The sequence below is a fragment of the Lagopus leucura genome, unplaced genomic scaffold (genome assembly GCF_019238085.1).
Source record: "Lagopus leucura isolate 7727_CA_CO unplaced genomic scaffold, USGS_WTPT01 Super-Scaffold_100157, whole genome shotgun sequence".
Classification (NCBI taxonomy): domain Eukaryota; kingdom Metazoa; phylum Chordata; class Aves; order Galliformes; family Phasianidae; genus Lagopus; species Lagopus leucura.
In genome coordinates, this window is record NW_024962334.1 from 44,973,386 (window position 1) to 44,991,608 (window position 18,223).

Here is an 18,223-nt window from a genome sequence, read left to right on the forward strand (position 1 = left end):
GTCCCTGTGGGAAGGCTCTGTCATTTGAATGGATATAAGGAAAAAGTTTTTACAGTGAGTGTGGTGAGGCACTGGCACAGGTTACCCATAGAGGTGGTGGATATTCCTGAAGAAATTCAAGATTAGACTGGATGGGGCTCTGAGCACCTGATGGAGCTGTGGGCGTCCCTGCTCATTGCAGGGGAGTTGGACCAGATGACCACTAAGGGCCCCTTCCAACTCGGATGATTCCATGATTCTATGATTGCAGAGGTTCCCCCCTGTCTGATTTAGTCCTCGCAGTGCAGTCATGGGTTAAGTAAAGCAGTGCTTGCAGCGTGGGCACAGCAGGCAAATGGCATGGGGAGTTGCAGAGGGGAACGTGGGCAGGAAGATGGAGGTAGCTGCTGCTGTCCTGCTCCTCGCATTCATCTGACTTCTTTGTTGCAGCCTCAGGAGGGCAAATTCCTCAGGGGATCAGTGATTCAGCTCCAGTGGGATCAAAGCAGCCTCATTTCCAGGGTTTGTGCCTGCTCTTTGGATTCTCTGGCACAGGGACAAAGTCAGGGTTTTTCAACACTTAGGGCATTGAAAGAGGCATCTGTTTGTATGTATATCTGTGTGTGTCTCTGTTTGGCCTCTCTCATGTCTAACACTGGCTGGGGGTCTCTGCTCTTCCTTCTGCTTGGTGCTCTCCCAGCTACCTGGCTGCCTATTTTTAAGAAATACAGAGAAACCACTTTGGTTTGGGAACCCTTCGTCTCTTTTGTAGTTGGTGGGTAGTGCCCATTGGTTTCAAAAGTTATTTGGGATGAAAACACACAAGCTGTGATTGCATAAACAGTAACTACACACACATACACAAATAAATAAGGGAAAATAAACCAAACAATTAAAGAAAATCCAAGCTGGAATTAACTTTCCAAATCACTTTCAAGGGTCATAACTCCCCCTCCCATGAGCTGGAGTGAATTCTACAGAACAGCTTTTGTCTTCCATTAGCTCAATATCCAAATACTTGTAGTTGGACATGTTCAGTGAATGCCATGAGCATGTGCTCTGAGTAAAGGAATGTCTGATGTGAACATTGCTGTTCATGGACTTTTCCCTCTGAGCTCTGTCCATCACAGCCATCCCTCCTTCACCTGGATTCCCTTCCCTTCCCCAGTACCACATGGAGTCAGTGTGGTGCAGCAATAGAATTTGAGCAAACAGAAATAAAAACTTATCTGTGCCATATACCCCAGAGAATATTTCAGACATCCTGAAAACATCTTCTGTAGCATAGGGACATCCCGTGGTATCCTTGAATCTTACAGTCACCTTCTGAGGCAGCAGTATGTGTGGCTTGAAAGAAAGGGAAATGTTATGGCTGACAGCTACTTACATTGAACTGGAAGTCTGGTGACACTAGTTGAGGCTTCCATGCTCTCTGTGCTGCATTTTCCCCATGGTGGAATGATGTTCTGCTGCTGACCTTCTGTAAGGTGTTTGGGGTTTTCAACTGGGAAGCATTCCATGTACACTGCGTGTTGCTGGGAAGAATAACAGAAAGCTTTAAGTGCAAAAGGTGATTCAAAGAGCAGCTGGGAGTTCAGCTGGCATCTGTGGGCAGCAATATTCTGAAAACCTCATGTCATTAGGTGCATACTGATGGCTCTGAAAGCTCCCACTGAGTAATAAGGAGAAGGGAGTGATCCTGGGAGGCTGCAAAGGCCTCTCCTGTCTGTACAAGTCAAGAGTTAAATCTGAACAAAGATTAGTCAAAGTTACTGCTCCAGGCACAGGAAACAGACAGCAGGTCTTTGGTGGAAGGTGTGTCATCTGAGAGTCATTAAGGTTGGAAAAGACTACTAAATTTTTCTAGTCCAACCATCAACCCGTCACCACCATGCCCTCTAACCATGTCCCTTAGCACCACATCAGCCTTTTTTGCTGAGACCAAAAAAGTACAGATGAAGTAGTCTTCAGAAACTCCATTTGATGAGCTATTCCACAGACTCATGTTCAGCTCTTTTCTTGCCCCAGAATGTGAAGCTATGGAGCTAAAATACTGCTAATAATTACAATAATAGCTGCTCGGCATGGTGCTTTGTCAAGAATTTATGATTCAGGAGGGTTGTTATTGTTTTACAGCTAATTCCCCCATGTTCCTCTAGGTGCATGGATCCTTTTTGGAGATGGGAGGCTACCAGGTTCACCAAGGGTCACAGGGCTCCATGCAATGGAGATACTGAGGTGTATCTGCTGTTTCAAAGGTGATGTTCCATGCTCTCGCCTGTGCTAGAGCTTCAGCATAGATTTGCAGGCTTATTTTTAGTTCTGCTAAGAAAGTCATCTTTACAGGGTCTCCGATGTATTGGGCTCCTATCAAACTAGTGATGTGGTGAAGAGAAAGGGTGTTTGTGATCCTCACATAGAAATGAGGAGAAGCAAAAAATGTGTGTGCATAGGGAAGGTATTCACATGACTTCTTAGGATGGCAGGCTTTCTAAGGAGTAGGGCAAGAACAATGAAGAGTGGAGATGTTTTGCAATGGCTGTATAAGAGACCTCTATTTTAGTTGGGATGATGAGCCCTGAAGAGGAGCAGTAGGACCTCGCTCAACCAGGATCCAGGACATGGTATAGGGGCGTGGAGAAGACTGGGAATGTCAGCAACAAGCTTTATATTTTGCTGATTTTGAAATACCAGTCATCCGTGGAGTTTTTAAAAAGGTGGTCCAGCCAGAAAGGGAGAAGTAGGAAGATCTTTTCTTAGAAAAACAATACAGCACAGTTGGAGCTGATTCAGTTCGGTTTGTGTCCAGCTCCGAAGCTGTTTGTGCTGATAATTCAGTTTGCTGCACTGATATCCGCTGGAAAAGCCCCCCAAAATGCTCTCAGGAATATCATTTCTGAGAAGAGTTGGACTTTCCCGAAAATCAGCAGTAGCTGATACAACTTGATGAGCTCCATGATAGATTGGCTGTATGGGAACTGCTGAATCACAGCCTGAACCTCTGATTGATCACCTGAGGAGAGCAATGAGTCAGCCCTGGGAGCACAGGTGAAGGCAATTCACCTGTGCTGCCAGAGGCTCACCTCTCCTAGACCCATTTAAGGGCTGACTGCCAGCAGGGAAAGATCTCTTCTTCTTCTGAAGTTTCATACTGAGCCCAGGATATGGGTAAGCATTCTCTCTATTCTGTTTTTGGTATAATAATCGCCAAACTCCGTGGTTTATTTCCTGACTATAACATCTGTGCATTCATTGATTATACAATGGCTTAAGTTGGAAGAGACCTCAAAGATACCTGGTTCCAACCTACTGCCATGGGCTGGATTGCCAGCTGCTGGATCAAGCACCAGTTCAGCTACTTAGGGCCCCAACCTGGCCTTGAGCACCTTTGGAGATCAGGCATTCACAAACTCTCTGGGCAGAGAATGCTTCTGTAGAGACTGGGCTGATCTGCTGTGACCTGAGGAGGCCTTTTGGATCTGAGTGTAGGAAGCTTTGTCATCCCTTTGCTTCCACTAAATTCTCAAAACAAGTTCCATCAAGAGCAGTTATTACTGCAAAAAACTGCCTGACTTGCAGTATGTTTCGTGCAGTCAAGGTCTAGGAGAAAGTTATACAGAAGACAGTAAATTCCACCTACACTTTTTTTTTCCTCTTTTTACAGATAGATGTCAGTGCCTTTGAGTGTATGCTACTTTTCAAAGTGGCTTTGTAAGCTGATAACACATTCTTCCGAGGCTACACAATACTTAGCACTGCTCTAACAATTTTTTATCTTCAAAGTGCTCTCCCCTGTGCAAACGGGAAGTCGGTCCCTTCCCTGAAGAATTTCAAATCTAAAAAGACAAAAAGGGTTGGTAGAGAACGGAGCTCAGTGAAGCAAGCTCTCAGACAGTAGTTCACTTGCCATAAACAAGTCGTTTTTGGTTAACCTGAGACTTGGTGAAATCATGCCGTATTTTCAAGGTTTTCCAACCCCGAAGTATGAAAGAAAAATGCATTTGGAAAGGCTGCAGTCTTGCATCTTGCTCTTTGAAAAACTAAGACTTTACATTTTGAATCAGAATTTTGTATGGGGAAGTAACTTTTTTTTTAAAAAAAGCCCATAAAAATAAAATAGAATAAAAAACAACCAGAACAGACAATGAAAGAAATATTTCATTTTGAATGAAATGAAATAATATTTTATGTTTCCTGTTCCATCCACTAAATCAAGAAAAATAAAATCAATGCTGGGAAGAGTCTTTGTAAGAGAAAAGCATTATAACTCCTCCTGCAAAATGGAGAAACTAAATGGTAGCTGGATATCATTGCACTGATTTTTATGGTTGACCTACTGGTTACCCTTGCCCTTCCCAGACCTATGTCATGCATCAAAGCCAGCTACACTATACTTGTGATTTCCTAAGTGGGGTGCCGGGATTGCAGCCTGCATTCCCTTGTATTGTATAAGGAAGAGCCCTTACAGGAACTGACTTGCAAAGCACTTGCTTTTCTGAGCTTCTCTTGCTTGAAGATCTCAGACAGCAGAAGGGATACAGAAGCTCTTGGAAGTTAGGAAAAATACAGGGGGATAGACATTGTGGACTAGTTTTGTGGTGTTCTCTGGCCAAGTATGGGTGAGTAGCAAACCTCGTGGATGCTGTGTTGGACAGTACTGGGGTCTGAAGCATCAGCCTTCATCACAAGAGAGCTATCAGATTTATTATGGGCAACCTCTGGGGTGAGAGCTTAAGGAAACTCATTGTTTTAAACTCAATCTTAAGTGTAAGTGGAAATACCACAAACAGCTGTGTTTGTTTTCTCCTTTTCTTCCAAAGGAGCCAAAACATAGTCCTGCCCATGAGGAAGGGGAATTTGGGGGATTCTCTCACAACAGAAAATCCATTTTCCATCAGCACCAGCAAGCTGGCTATGCTTGCTTGAGAGCAGTGGGTTGGACATCTCCTTGCCTTGCAGCATCCCTGCTCTGCACGCTGCGATAGTGGCTCATACTGCCAATTTACAAAAGAAGCAAAAAAAGAATAAAATCACTGTGAGTACTCTGAGCAGCCCCAGCATAAGGCCACAGCCTTAAAATAATTAGTATTGATTTGCTCCAGTAACTCGGGCCGAATGTGATAGTTCCACAAGCTACATCTGCCTAGAGGCTTTGTGCTCAAAATAACTTTCTTTTCTGTTCTCCTTCACCTCCCTTTGCTCCTTCACAGCACTGCAGAGCAGTGTTCTGTGAGGCACTATGGGGGGAATTACATTATAGACTGTGTGGGTACTCAACAGTCAGAAAAGTTGAGCCAGGTTGACTTAGGTTTGAGTATTAGAAACCAAAGTGCAGAAAACAACACATCTGTGGTGTCTCACAGCAAACAACCAGAATGAGTCCTGACAAAATCAGCTCCTTTACGACTTTGTTTGAGAGGGGTAAACGCCCTGCTTCCCACAGACACTAAAAAGCTGGCTGAAAGTGTTGGCAAATAACTTTTTATAAATCCCTATTGCCTACCACAGTTGCACAAACAGGAGAATAATACTCTCTGCTCTTATCTTTTTGGCATATAGTCCCTGAAGTGTAAGAATGTCTATTTGCAGTTTCCCATTAGTGTCTAGCACAGTGGGTGCAACAGTAAGTTTAATTACAATTGGGCTGAGGGAAAAAAGACAACCACAACGGGGAAAAGAGGTTTGTAACCATCACAGCTTCTCCTCCTCCTCCCCTGGTTTCCCAGAAAAGCTCAGGCAAATTCCTCATGCTTCTCTCCAGACTGAGGGGAAAGGCTTTTAAAGAAAAACTTAGGGGAGGTTGGAAGAAAATTGGTTCAATGTGTTCTGCCAGTTGGTCTCCTTATGCAGCCATTACCCTGGACGCGGGTTACCTTAAAGTTCTTCAGACACGTGCAATTACTAGCCTCCAGAGAGGCTGAAATAATACATTACACAATGTGATGTTGGGGCTCCACCTCCTTCCTCCCATAGCTGGGCACCCCCACGTACCTTAATACACACCAGGGTGTCCCACAGCAAAGATTTGGGGATATTTTTCTATTTACAAAGCCAAAAAAAAAAAAAAGAGAGAGAGAAAAAGAAGAAAATAAAGCTCAAAGCTTCTAGCATAATGATATAAGTCATTGGATGGATGTGTAATAGTCGTGTCCTGAAAAATATGTATATACCATTTTTAAGCTCTTTTGGGAAACAATACTGCTCTCTGAAAGAGAGGAAAATCTGTTCCCATCATTTCTTAGAAGTGCTCTGAAAAGGGTGAGGGAAACCTCCCAAGCAGCTAAGGAGGAGGAAATTTGGGATAGGGAGTATTCTGACTGCAAAACTTACCACACGGATGAAAAGTTGAGCGTGAGATCATAAGGGATAAAACTGCACCAGCAACTAGATCCCAACTGGAAAAATAAAAGAAAGCAGAAGCTGTGTATGAGATTAACTGGTTAGGGCAGACCAGTCTGTTTTTCACTTCAAAATAATTTTATGTCATAAAGATATGAGTAAAAGACACAAAGACACAGAAAAGGAACAATTAGCACATCTCTATCAGTGCTATTGCCTGGAGGGACGTGGAACCGTTTGTGGTTGTGTCTCCTCTGCTGCACGTGCAGAGGTCCTTTGCACACACATTGAATTCCTGTGTTTAGGATTTTCAGGTTTGTAAATATGTCTTCTGACTCCCTTTTACTTTCATTTTTTGAACTGAGAAGCTGGAACATGAGGAGATGGTGGCACTGGGGGGCATGGCTTAGTGGGAGTGGTGCCAGGTAGGTGATCTTAGTGGTCTTTTCCTGCCTTAATTCTATGGTTCTATAGTGTAGTAGATCAACCTGACCTGCTCAAGCCTCCTCCTCTTCAGAGGGACTCAGCCTCACCTTTGATCACACTTGAAAGTTTGGCAGTTGTGCAGATGCCAAAATAGGAGCTGCTTTCTTGAAAATCTGGCTTATAGTGACCCGTTACAGCAAAAATGTGGAGACTGACGTTTTTGGGGGAAGTATTCAGCTTGCAGACTAAGGCACACAAATTTAGATGTCCAGCTGTCCAAGCTCCCATTATAGTCAATGAGGTCAAGGGTGTGGTGTAGCTGTCTAAACATAGGCATCTGGTGTCGTCTTTAATACCCTTGAGTATCCAAGATACCCCTTGGGACTGGCAAACACTACCCTATGGGAAACCTGCACCCCTCTGGAGTATCAGCTGGAAACCTTGCAGGATACCCCAGAGCCTCTAACAATACTGGATGCTTCTACCTTTGCAAATGAATCGCTCCTTTGATCAATATTAATTAGAGTCTGGAAAAGTAGACTTCTACAGATGTTCAGCATTGAGTAGGTCTCTAGTGACAGGTAAAGAATCATCTATCTCAAAGCGCAGCAAAGCTTAAGAGTGAGTCTGTTGCTCGATCCCATAGTCAAGAGTGTATTCCTTCCTTTCGATGTCTATGCATTCACAACCCAAGGAGTGGCCCTGAGCTCCATCCTGGTGACCCTCAACCCAAATTCAAATACAATGCAAAAGTGGAGCTGTGAATTCTGGTTCCTCTGGGAGCTCATGGTTTGTTCATGGGAGACAGTGATAAGGAAAGACACTGTTCAAATGGTTCCAAAGGGTTGAGAATGAGTTCATAGAATCATTAAGGTTTGAAAAGACCACTAAGACCATCTAGTCCAACCATTAGCCCGTTCCCACCATACCCACTGGCCGCATCTCCACAGTTCTGGAACTCCTCTAGGGATGGTGATTCCACCACATCCCTGGGCAGCCTGTGCCACTGCGTTAACACTCTTTCTGAGCATAATTTTTTCCTAATATCCAGCCTGAACCTCCCCTGATGCAACCTGGAGCCATTACCTCTCATACTGTTACTATTACCAGGGAGCAGAGGTTGAACCCCACCTCACCACAAGCTCCTTTCTGGAAGTTGTAGAGAATGATAAGATCTCCACTGAGCCTAAATAAGGGTTAATAGGAACCAGAGCCAGCAACAAGCTAAGTGACTGAAACCCGGAATGGCTTTGGCTCCTCAAACTCTATAGGAGCCTAGCTTCCTATGAGTGCTCTTGTCCTGTTGTTTTTCTCTGCTACTGTCCATTTTCATTGTGTTCATATATTCCAAGTTCCAGGTGTTGGTTATGATGATTTCTTTCCTGTGGAAGCAAGCTTTTTGCTTAATTTTAAGTCTTACATAAATCAAACATCTAAGAAAGTGTATATGAATATGACCTCATTTTTCCCTCCTACCTCCCCCCACACACTTCCCCAGTTGACATGTTTGTGCAAATGTTGGAGATGAATAACGTAAATAGACTTCTTTACCAGTGATAGCTTATTAAAATAGCATGGGTGTGTGAATTTCTATCGCTAACCGGGAACCCTGCTGCTTACCAGTTGCAATGCCATACATGCATTATTCAGCAGCTGAAAAAGCCCATTGTTCCTGTGTTCTGGAATTAATCAGCTGAGTATGAAAATTATCTGTCACCAAAATATCATGTTTACTCAGTCCATCAAAACAGCCAGCACTGACGGTGGTTGGATTTCCTCTGCAGAGCGCTACACGCTAAAATAGTTGTTTATGAACGCAATGGAGACCTAGCGGTGTTAAGGAGAATGCAAGGAAGCAATCTTTTTCATCTGTCTGTGAGCAGGAGTTTAAAGCCTGTTGTGGAGGGAAGAAAGATGAAATGCACAGAGCGGGGAGCACCTGTGAGTTATAATTCAATCAATCTGAAATGCATAGTGTTATTGTGACAGATCTAAATCCGACTTTCAGGCTTAAGTGTTTTCCAGCTGCAGCAGAAGCATGTGAGGTCCTTGACTTCATTATTTTGCTTCCATGCAGTTTCTGAGCTGTGGTACTTTTCTTTACTGAAAGCTGTGGCCTTTCTTCCGTTTCTCTTCTCCTGGCCCTTGACCTCTTCACTACATTTGCTCCCCTTGTTGCCAAAGCAGAAGCATTTGAACATCTGTCCTTGCCTATTTTCACCACCCTGCTGTATCAGATTAAGGAGGCCCAGGGCTGAGCTATGCGGTGGTACATCTCAAAAAAGACCATTGTGGACAGTCTGATTGAACTGGGAGCCCTGCGTGCACAATAACAAAATGAAAAACAAGAAGTCTGTAAAGGAGAAGAGTGCCCTATTTGGCTATTTTCTTTTTTTTGGGGGGGGAGGGGGGATTCAATTTCATTTTTACACATCATTTTCCCAACATACGTATGTATGTCCTTAAACAGGATCCCAGTTCTTCATACACAAATGCATTTATTTGCTCATCTGGGAAACAGCAGCTTTGTGAACAGGGATGAAGGATGTGGATGTTGCTGTCCCTGCTGGATATCCTGGTCCTTGCAGAGCCCCAGGGGGCAGAGGCAGATGTTCAGCAGCAAGGTGCTGCCTGCATCTTTATCTGCAGAGGCACTCATTTCAGTCTCTCGCCTTTAATTTGCCCAGATGTTGATTTTAATTAAGCTCCTCAAGTTTCACGGTCTTTGAGATCTCTTTCACTCCGTCAATTTGTGTTGAAGCTGACAGGCAGTGTGATCACAGACCTGCTTCTTCCTAAATTCAGGCTAATGTACGTGAGCAAATGTGACTATTTCCAAGCAGGGTTAATGCATTCACCTGGGGTGTGAGATATCAGCCATGTCGCATGTTATCCATCTGACCTTGAATCTGGGAGTGCCATATGCTCGCTGATGCTGGTAGCAATTTTTTTCCCCTCGTTCACTTCAGTGGGTGTCTGATCAGGGTCTTAATCTGTGTGTGCCTGTAATCCCAATCAGCAAATGGGCACACTCTTCGCTTTATTTAAAATACAAGCTTCTCATGATTGTCCTTTGTGCAAATTCCAGGACAATGTGGGGGTGGATGCCACTTTCTGGATCACCTGTTCCCAATAATGAAGACAAAGCCTTGCCACCCATGCCTCAGGGATGCTCCTATTGGGGATTTTCAGAGCATGCCCATGTCTTATAATTGTAGCAGCGTGCCTCCATGGCCATGTCTTACAGTTGTATACCTAGTGTGCCCAAGGCAGAGAGCATAACCCAGGGAATAAGTTGGCCTTGTTCAGTGGGACATACCTCCTCTAGCACTCAAGCAACTATCTCCATCTTTGTCTTTTCTGAGCGTGATCAATCTTTGCAAGAATGTTTTAAGAATATTCTCTTTAAATTTCCCATGGAGAAAAATGGTTAATTTTGCTGGAGGAAACCTAGAGAATATTAGTGGCTTTAAAAAGTACTGAAAGAAAAGAGAGAGAATGATGACAATACCAAAAATTCCAATTAACGCTTTTGGAAAAAAATCTGTTCTCCTCAGATGTGTTTCTCTGATCTTTTGACTGAGACCTGTGTCGTGGGTCTGAATGCTGGTATCTCTGCTCTTTCCATATACAGTGTGTCCCTGGCCTGGTTATTTGAATTCCCTAAGCCAGAAACTGCTTCATTCATTGCAGATATGTCAGCTCTGCTCCAGGCTCTGTAATAATAACTCTTTCACTTCAGCTGATGAGATCTAGATATCAATCTTGCTGAGGTCACCAAAGGAAAAAAAAAAATGAGCTTGGTCACTTCTCCATTGAAGATTCAACATGAGCCATTTATCTTCACCTAGGGGGTCTTGTTTTATCTGAATTGCACAAAAAAAAAAAAAAAAAAAAAAACACATCTGAGATTTTTCTGAAAATAAAAAAAAAAACCCTCCTTGACACCATTCATTTTTGGTACCTACAATGTCATAGGGATGAAGTAGCAAAAAGCGTCTCGCTTTATTAATGCCAACCGTGTCTGTTAGAGAGAAGCTATGAGTCTGACCTGAGCTCTCCTCAAATGCAAAGAACAAAATCCCAGTACCCAGAGATGTTACACAGAGCCTGTAACAGCCTTTTCTCTGGTGCTTGCTAATACTGAGCGGAGAAAACGGAGTAAATGAATTCAAGTCTGTTTATCCCCATCTGGTTAGATGATGTGTTATTGGCAGGCCTGGCTGAATTTGCTTTGTGTGGCACCTTATACAAGACACCTAAGGCATATGTCTTCCAGATAAAAGCCAAGTCCCCTGATTAAAGGGTCGAAGCAGAGTGCTGACAGTAGGAAGATGAAGCAAGCTGTTACTGAGCTCTGCAGAGGGATGGGAGTGGAGATTTCAGAGCAAGACAGTGAAAAGCTGAGAAAAGATGCATTTCTTCCAGGCAGAGATACACACACTGCTGAATGAGACTCAAAATCCTACCTCCATTCACCTCCAAAATACAAACCAGAGAGAAACTCCCACCAGGGCGCAAGTTTGAACGTAGGGAAGCTGTGGGTCAGTGCTGTGCTGCGCTCCTGAAGTGGGTCCTATGGATGTCACCAGGTCCACCAGTTGTCTCCACCACCACCTTTCCATCCTTCCTCACTCCCATCCTCAGGCAAGCTGTGAGGAATGCAGGTCATGAGCACGTGGGATTTGGGCTGACCCAAGAAAGGCACCAACCATTATTAGGTGGCACCAACCATCATTAGATGGCTGCCAAGCTGGACCAGCACAAGTATTGGGGACCAAGGGCATCCCTATCATTTCTCCTTCTCCAGTCTGTATCGTCTATTCCTGCAAGGTTTTGCTATTATATCTCCCCTGGGAACAGCTTTGAGTACCTTCTGGATGTACAGAGCTGAATTTTTCCTGGGGGAGCAGTTTCCATCTCCATGGGCAGCCCTCAGCCCATCCCACTAAGAGTGGCTCCATGCCTGGGGAGCGGCTTTTGGTGCACTGTGTAAGAGGCTGGTGTACAGCATCCCCAAAGCAAAGATTAATTAATGAGTGTTTGCACAGCACTTCAAAAGTGTGAAGAGCCGTATAGACGTTGCTAAGTATCATTGTTAATTATGATTAGGTGCAATATTTTAATACACCAATATTGCGTAGTAAATAGTGTGAAAAGCAAGAGCTGAAGATCAGCAGCTGCTGCCATTTTATCCTTACATCTGGAGATACACTGACCCAGTAGACACAAGGAGGTCTGGGGGTCCAAAGGGTGTGTGTAGTAGGTGTCAGAAGCCAAAAAGTTGTTTAGGTGTTAACCACCCTGGCACAGACTGTTTGTAAGGAGTGGAAAGAAGGCAGAGCAAAATGGTGTTTTGAAACAAAACAAAACAATACAGCACATAGGAGATTCTAGCAGCTGAATGAACATAATTTCGGTGGCCCATTTTAAGGAAACCACCACCTCACCAGCCTTCACACCTCACCAACAGCAATGCTTCTGCCAAATGCATGTTTTTCAATAGCAAGTTTTATATTTTTGAGTGCTAAAAAGGGTGACACCAGCCTGAGGACTGTCCCCAAGCAGCCACTTATAGGTTTTCCCTTCTGTCTGGGGAATGCGTGCTGTTCATTGCAGGGGAGTTGGTCTAGATGATCTTAAAGAGTCCGGTCCAACAGAAACGATTGTATGATTCTATGTTTCTACAGTTTCCACCCAGGGTGTCCATGCCAATGTTCCTCGTGGTTCTTCAGCTGGGAGGACAGGGACAGACTTGGGAGGTCAGCACTCAGCTACCTGGGTTTGGGTTTGTCTGCAGACTTTAGGGTTTGTGCATCCACCCATCAATCACCTCAAAACGGGGAATGCTGCTCACCACCGTCATCTCCCCTCCACCTCCATCTGCCTCACTACTCAGCAAAGGAGCTGTAAATCCAAGGATTAAGTTCTTGAGCCAACACATCTGACAGACTTGCAGTGTTAGGCAAAACCCTGCTAAAGTCAAACAGCTGAGTATTCCTCAGGCTGGGGCCCTGCTTTCTCAGTTCTTCACTTTCCTTACCTGTAGGGCTGGGGGACAGTAATTTCCATTATGAAACAGGCTGAGACGTATGGCTGTAGGGCCTAGAGCCTACTGGAGTTAACTTTTATTAAATGGATTCTGAAGGCCAGGAGGACCGATGTGATCGATATGTCTTCTCCACATAACCTACTTCTGCACAATTTTGTACTGATCCTTTAACTCCTATTTTAGGTCTGACATATTGTTTTAACCTGTGCCTTCATCCACACTGTGGACCTCCCAAAGAATGGATCGGGCACTTGGTGCTGTTGATACAAGGCTTGATGCAAGGGTGAGTTTGTTCATATTTGTAAGGGGCCATAATTTGATGGCTGAAGGGGCAGGTGTATCAATCAGTGGTGTATGAATGCTATCAAAATTCAGATTTGCCATAGAAAAGGGAAAAGGGGAATCGGTACACAATGAATCTACTTAACATACATAGAGGGAAACTTGCAGGGAGTGAGCTGCTCTGCTTCCTCTCCTTTCTGTCGCTCATGCCTTATTAATAATGCTTGTGATGTTAATTTTCCTCTCACATAAATGACAAATACAAAGGTCTGACTTATGTTGTTCTTGCAATACAAAGATATATACACAGCCTCGGAGAGAAACTCTGATCATTCCTTCCCCCTGGTAAACGTAAATATTCAATAATTAATATTGAATTTTTGGAAGGCTGATCTGTTCTCTTGATCTCTACAGCATTCTGTTGACCCTGTCAAGTGTTATAGGCAGCACGATATTGAAAACAGGGCCTGGTCTGTAGCTGAATGTACCAAGTGAAGCTATTCAATCTCAGTCAGAAGGTGATCTATTAACCAGCTCAGAGCTGTCATCACTGCATTACTGCCTTGCTGAAGAAGCAGCACTCTGACTACACCCCTCAAGCAGTGATTTGGGAATTTCTTGTCCTGTATCTGTTCATGGGAGTCCTTAATCTTTCCCATTCCAGCTCAGAGAGTTCTTGACCAAGCCAGTGTGGGGTGGCAGGAGAGCATGGGCTTCCTGAGCTATGCCCACTCCTGCCCCAGTGCTGCTGAGTACCTTTGGGACTCAAGAGCATCACTGTCAAAACAGCCATGGAGGAGGAACACAGAGAAATGAAAGGAAGGAACAGATTCCAAAACATGCTATTTTGAGGATAAACATTTAAAAAAAAATAATCCAAAGATCCAGCACAACAAAATTCCTCCCTGGACTCCCTAGGGACTTCATCTCCTTCCTTGCTTGACCTCTCATAACACTGCTAAACTATAAATAAACTTGTGATAGTTATGACACGAGCCAGGCTGCCAAAGCAGCGTGGAAAGGGGATGGAAATGCTATGAGTGATCTCTGCTATCCGAAGTGCTACTTCACAGTATTTCTTCCTAGTGACCAAGAGGAGGGGAAGCACAGACCCAAACAGGTGAAAAATGTCTTTTTATTCTGTTCCTTCAAATTCATCCCCTTCTTTAAACTGCTTTAAAATGTATAGGTGCTTTTCTGCCTGTAAATAAATTGCTCTTTTGTGCAATAAACATGTAAATTAGACTATTGAGCATCTTAGATACAAAGTATTTCCTTTCAGGTACCATAAATATTGCAGTGTTGCCCCTGTCTGCGTTGGCAAAGTTTCTGTCTCATAATCAAGACATAGGAAGACTCATTCTCACAAAAGCATACCTTGTTCCCCAAAAATGTTCTGTTGTATGTTACCAGTCAATCCTTTAAGAGTCTGTAGGCAGACCCTTCCTGCAATAAATCGGTGTCACTCCACTGAAGTCAACGGAGATTATATAAATTGAGGGTCTGACTCCATGTGTGTGTCTCCCACTCCCTTATGCATGGTGTGTTTTAATCAGCTGAAGCAGAGAGCTTACTGTATAACCTATTTGAGGAAGGAGAAAAAATAACATTAGAGAAGTGATCTTCTTTATCTAGGGCATGGATTTTCTGTTTGAAGCCTGGGATTGCAATGATGACTGAAAAACAGCTTGCTGGCGAATGTTTGCGGGTCTGTTTGCAACTGAGAAGAATGACATTCTTTTAAATATTCTAAATAAATTTTCAAGGCTTGCTTCTTTATAGAGTGTATTCTGGTGGTGGCATCTCTGACCGCAGGAACGTTACTTGTATGATGCTGTGCTCCGGAGTTCTGCGTTCTGACCCATTACTGCATCAAAAATGAAGAGATTGAATTTAGTTCCAATAAAATTGCATTAAGCTTGCAATAGATGTTTTTTATTTCCAATTGGATATGGCAGCTCCCTTCTACACAAAAGAACAAATTACAGTGTTTCCAACAAAAACCTCTGGAGGTCCTATTTGTGACCTTGCCTCTAGAGCTTCTAACAATGTCCTATTGAATTAGGTTCCTATTTCTTTATCAAACATTCCTTCCAACTAGTATTGATGAGTAATTATGAATTGGCAACACTTAAATCTTTCTCATGCAACGGGAGCTAGATGGTCCAAACCATCACTGAGATGATCTTTCTTTCACAAAGAGATGATGTTCAGTAGAGTTTGATATTTATCCATTACTATAAAAGATGGACATTTTGAACACATTCTTGCTTTTGTAGCTGAGCATCATAATTACAAGTAGACATGACTTGAATTTTTCTATGAATATTTAACATCCTGTGTTCAGCAAGTTTTCCAGAAAACAATTTACAGGACAGGAGTTTAATTTTAAAACTGTTTGCTCTGCCCATCTATTACTTCCATTGGGTGGTTCCATCAGGTTGGATATCAGGAAACAGCTCTTCTCAGAAAGAGTGGTGATGCAGTGGCGCACGCTGCCCAGGGAGGTGGTGGAGTCCTTGTTCCTGGAGGTGTTCAGGAAACGTGGAGATGTGGCACTGAGAGATGTGGTCAGTGGCATGGTGGGATGGGCTGATGGTTGGACTAGATGATCTTAGAGGTCTTTTCCAACCTTAATGATTCTATGATTGGCTGCTATGCATTTAAAAGAAAACAATACTATGCTGAACTGTGAGCTATTGAATAATGAATTCTGTTATTTTATCCTGGCACAGATTTAGGAGCATTCTGAACATTGCATTTATTTTTTGAATGCCTGAAGTTGTAGCTCTACTTGTTTGCAAAGAACAAGCAAAGCAATTCTACAAAATTCCAGGAATCAAATTCATGCTGTTTTGTTTATACTTATTTACCAAATCTGTTTCCATTTTCTGACTAGCTCTCATTGTAACTAGAGTTTATCAACATTTTTCAAATACCAACATTTCAGTGCAACAGATTTGTTTGGGGGGAAGAAGAGGAAATGTTCATTTCATTCCAAAAAAGAAGACTACTTATGAGTCAAATCGTTCCATCTGATTTCTATAAAGCTCTATTTTCAATTATTATTTCACACATCTCGCAGGTTTCTGGGCAGAATCAGATAGTTTTCAAGACATTTCCAAGAGGCCCCTTAAGCTGTTGAACAACTGCAAATTTCACTCGTTTCTGTTCATCAGAATGATGTTTCTTGAGTTTCCCTATGTAGGACAAGCACTTCATTTCTTTTCACATCTTTAGTGCTTCCAAGTTTGATTATTATTTATTGTGAAATTATCTAGAGTTGTAAACTTACATGGATGCCCTGAAGGCTTTAAAGAAACAATACAGAAAGGATCAGAACAAAATCAATATATTCTTCTCATTGCTTGGAAGGTGATACGTCATGTTATCAGCTTTACTTCTTATCCTGACCTGTTTCCCTACCTGATTGCAATCACTGATGTACATGGTACGAACAACCTGTGGCACAGGCTTGTCTATAATTTCTCATTCTTATTGAATCCAGTAAATGCCAAAGAATGTGAATGAGCTTTGGTGAAGTGGTACCTGACTTACAGCCGTGGTAGGTGTAGAAGTGAGCCTGGCCCTTATGGCTGGGACTGCTGATCTCTAGCATTACTGATTATTTAATATCAAACATTTCATGTCTGAAATAAGTTTGCCGGTAGTTTGACTTAACAAGTACGGTCTGTACAGCCCACATACTTTTAAAATAATTATTTTCCTCCCACAGCTATTAGTGAAAACTGTGACATCTTCCCCTTGTTCACAGTGATATGTCATCTCTGCTGCAGCACCAGATGGTCCAGGAAAATGAGCAGGAGAAATAAGCGTGTCTATTTTCCCCTTCCTTAACACGGCAAGAAAATAAATGTGAAATAAAGAATGTGTTACCTGTGCTAGGATAAAGCCTCCAGACATGATGGCTCTCTCTGCCAATTTCCTGCTCTGTCCTCTCCATCAGTGCTGCTGTTGCTGGCAGGTGAACTACATCAATAGATTTGTCCGTTTGCCAAGCCTGCCTTCCTTGAGGTTCAGATGCAGGAAACACAACCCAGCCATTGTTTTTTGTTAAAGATTGTTGTATATCATATATCCCACCTGACCCAGCCATGACTGAAGTCTTCTGTTGGAATTTGGAAAACTAACTTTGATTCCACTATGGGGATCCCAAATGACCTTAAATTGTGTTCATGCCTTGTGCTCCTCCAGTTGCAGAAGACAACGATTCTCATTTTTCTTCTTGCTTAGAGACAGGGAATAGGTATGGCACTGGAGTCAGGTAGCCAGGTAAGAGTGAGAACTCTTCCCATGCCTAAAAAGCATTTTGTACACTCACACCTGTGAAACAAAACTTGGAAATGTTGGAACACAGTGAAAGAAACTCTACTTACATGTGCAGGCAGCAGACATAGTAGTTGTGAGGTTTGTGCCATTACCAGACTAAGAAGTGATGCCATGCCATCCATGACTTTTCTTTGCCTGAAAACTGAAGATGGCAGTAAGTCCTAGCAAATATCCTCTGGTTGTTACTGGATTAATAACAGAAGGCCTTTTACTGACCCTCACTGCTTTGCCTTGAGGGTTGAAGACCTTCTTTTCCAGGGGTGCTGGATGAGCATTCTCCAGTCTCATATACCACCCAACTAGGAGGGTCTGGAGATTTGGTGTCACCTGCTGAAGTGTTCCCAGGTCCAGATTTACTTTTATTCAGTTTGAGTACACAGGAATGAAGGAGAAAAGAAAGGGGAGCTGATGGCCTTCCTGGTTCTCCTGCAACCGGGGTTTCCTCATGCACTGAAAACATTTCACACACAACTCCCTTGCAAGAAGCTTGTCACCCAGGTTGGAGCAAGAGTGAATTAAAGGCAACTTGGCCATTAGCTCCACATAGCACCTTCCCTTTCACTATGTCTTTCCTTTCAGCTTGAGCTAGAGTAACTAAATCAGCCGATAATCCAAACTTTCTTAACACTACTGCCTTAAATCACCACCCCAGCTAGCTAACTTTGCTAGGTGCAATCACATCTTTCATGGTAGATGTGTCTTTTGTGTCCTGGCAGAGGTTCCAGTCTCTCACTTTGATTTGCTTGCATGGGACGTAACAGCATCCATGAAGATATGAACATGAAATTCAGCTGT

The 18,223-nt window shown here is 43.2% G+C and overlaps 1 long non-coding RNA gene across 1 annotated transcript in view; it reads left to right on the forward strand.

The window, feature by feature from the left end:
- Positions 1–12,985: 12,985 nt before the first annotated feature.
- The window catches only part of LOC122189248, a 52,043-nt gene continuing 46,805 nt past the window's right edge, over positions 12,986–18,223 (forward strand). Inside the window, exon 1 of the long non-coding RNA XR_006181761.1 lies at positions 12,986–13,079. This is a non-coding gene — a long non-coding RNA (uncharacterized LOC122189248). The remainder of the gene's footprint in view (positions 13,080–18,223) is intronic.